At 36.2% G+C, this 3,123-nt stretch overlaps 1 pseudogene; it reads left to right on the top strand.

Moving 5' to 3' along the window:
* The first annotated feature begins 937 nt into the window (after positions 1 to 937).
* Positions 938 to 2,860, top strand: LOC114035657 (annotated as a pseudogene).
* The last annotated feature ends 263 nt before the right edge of the window (positions 2,861 to 3,123 follow it).

Genomic DNA, 3,123 nt, shown 5'->3' with positions numbered 1-3,123 from the left:
CTAGATGATTTTGAGGACTGATACTTTATAATATAGTTTGAGGTCTGGAAATGCTATTCCCCCTTCATCCCTACTTCTTTTCATCATTTCTCTTGATATTGTGGATCTTTTGTTTTACCAAATTAATTTTATTCTTATTCGATTGAGTTTAATAAAGTATCCTTTTGGTAATTAGATTGGCGTGGGATTAGAAGTATAAATTAACTTTGGTAGCATTGTCATTTTTGTGTTCACCCATAAGCACTGAATTCTTCTAAGTTGTTCTTTATTTCTTTAAGGAATGCCATAATTCAATCTATATAAGTCTTTACAATCTTTCCCCTGTGCATTTCTTCAGTGATGATATGTTGCAGCATATTCTTGTTGATCATGCACCCATTCATAACAACTTTAATTCTGTAGAGCCTGTGGTTTTCCATGACTTACAGTCATGCAATATCACTGAAAGAATGTCAATGTTAAAAAAAAGTTGTTATTTTTAGAGAAAAGCTTGTGTAATTTCCTAGAGGCAATTTAACCTGCTTCCTTCCTCTTATTAAATTTTCCATCCATGTGCAATGTCTATCCAATATATGTGTACTGATGTACTAATTCTACAGGTTGTCTATACAAATGCAAGTTAGTCTCTGTCTAGACCATGAGCATTCATAAAATACTTTTTTCCCATTGCGGATAATTAGGCTAAATTATTTTGAGTAATTGTAGATCTCATTTAGGAGGTCCTATGATATTTTGAAGCTTGATGTAATCAGTACACCATCCTAAAAAAATCTAGAAGACATTACCATCTATAGAAAATTCTTCTTCTATTTGGACTCTACACCATGACAGTGGTGTGCACCCTGTTTTATACCCTGTTTGATAATAATAACCACAAGATCATTGAAAAAGTTATCTCTAATATTCCCTGCTTTGAATCTTATATGATTTTTAACACATGTATAAGAACTACTTTGTTGGAGGAGAGCCTTTAAGGTAATTTGCTCTACTGAAATCAGGTGCTTTTGATAGTCACTAAACTATAAGCGTAGTGGGACCTTGCATTCTCCATATCTTGCAGTTAATTATGTGACTGTAAAGATGTGGTCTGTTGTTGAATATAATTTATGAAAGTTAAGACTATTTTTTTTCTACCGACCCCTAAAATAATTCATATGTGGACAGGAATTGATCCTAGAGGGCCTGAATCTAGAAAGATCAATTTCTCTTTCTTGTTGGGTCTGCCTGCACTCCAGAATAAAACTTCAGGGAAATTTCTAAAATGAAGCCTAAGTATAGCTTATGTCTAAGATTTTTTATATATAGATGACAGGCTCCTCTTCTGCAGAGGTACTCAATGTGCAATATGGGTACTGGGTTTGGAATAGCTTTTTATTTCTTTTACTACATAAAAGGCATGAGTCAAAGGACTTACAGGTGTATGAATAAACACAGGAAACATAAAATGTTAAAAATAGCCCATTATACTCATTAAGCTCCCCAGGAAGGTAAAGACACTTAACACTGAACAAATATTTCCCCTTTACCTTGGACCTACACTGTCTGAGCAATGAACAGAAATATCATGGAAGATTGGCAGGATTCAAGTCTCCTTATCCCTCATGACATGGCATCTACAGGAAGATACTATTGAGAGTTCTCTTATTTTTCCTCAAAGAAGTATTTATTGAGGAAATATCACTCTGGGAGGTTGATATGTGGCTCTCAAACTTAAGGATTTTTGGACTCAGGGATTTGCCTGCAAGGAGATTATTATTATTATTGTTGTTGTTGTTGTTGTTGTTTTGTCCTCATTCTTGAAGAGGACCATGACATCAGGAAGGTGATGCTATGACTTGCATGTGAATTGGATTTAAGTGAGGAAGGTCTGTGCAAAGTCACCAGCCTCACTTTCTCCTTTGAAGCCAATTGGGTCCAATGGCAAGATATGGATCAGGATTGCTAGAGATGGCCCCAGGTGGAGTGGGAGACTTGCAAGGAGATAATCCCAAACTAGAAATAGATATTCTGAGGATCACTAGGGTCACACCTTGTCTCCAAAGGAAACAGAGAGGCAGAAGAGAGAGCTAGGAACTCAAAGTTCAAGAACTCCCCCTTCAGGCTCATGTGGACAAGTATAGATTACTCACCATTGTGGTTTTCTGCTCATGTGTGGGGTACGTGGAAGAAGAGAAATCTGTCTCCCACATTGCTATACTCAGATCTGCAAGTCTAAGAGAGAAAAAAACTTTGGAAAGAAAAGAGGGTCATGAAGGGCATGGAGTGGGGTTGCTGCAGCCCTGAAGACTCTGACCTCTGCTTATACCCCTTCACTAAAATAGATTAATTCATGCTCATTTTTCAAGGAAAAGACTAGAAGAATTTTTTGATGATTCATAGATTAGGGTGGAGGAGGGGAGAAGAAACAATTAAATCAGGTACTGTGTGGAATTGTAAACAGTTAAAGTATAAGAGTAATGAAGATTGACATAAACTTTGGTTTGTCCAATTGAAAGAAAAAAATACAATTTTCACTTTAGAACAGGAGGCCAAACAATGAAGATTGACAATACCAAGTCCAGAACGATTAGAAAAGGGGCAAGGGTCTTTGGGTGCATTAGATAAAGTTATTCAGGAAAGAGATGATGCTCTGAGACTTCTTTAGACAGTCAAGAAAAGCCAAGACCAGGTGCATCAAGAAAAGATATTTTTGGATATTTCATCCAGCACAATTACAGGCCAGTAGCCATTACCTTAGTACCTAAGCAAAACGTACAATGAGAAATAAGAAAAGGCAAATGAGATGCCTCATGTGGAGCAGTTTCTCAGACTGAAGATTGAAAATACATATGGGAAAGCCAAAAAGAAAATAATTAAAGAAAGAGAAAATGCTTCCTCCCTCTCCTCCGCCCTCCAAAAAAGTGTCCAACTGAGTCTGTTGAAGTCCCAGGTTGAATTCTAACCAAGAATTCAATGAACTCTTCATTAATATCATTTCTTTCCAACTTCTATTCCACCTTAGCAAAATTAGACTCCCACCCCAAATATGTAATTAAAAGCCAGTAAATATGAAAAAGTAAACTCATGACAAATGGTTTATTTAAAGAAAGTTATCACCTCAATCTTTACTTCAAATAGGGTTAA

This window comes from Vombatus ursinus, unplaced genomic scaffold, assembly GCF_900497805.2.
Source record: "Vombatus ursinus unplaced genomic scaffold, bare-nosed wombat genome assembly UNPS02009205.1, whole genome shotgun sequence".
In the NCBI taxonomy this organism is placed as follows: domain Eukaryota; kingdom Metazoa; phylum Chordata; class Mammalia; order Diprotodontia; family Vombatidae; genus Vombatus; species Vombatus ursinus.
The sequence above is the reverse complement of the archived record's forward strand: the minus strand, read 5'-3'. Positions and strand labels throughout refer to the sequence as shown.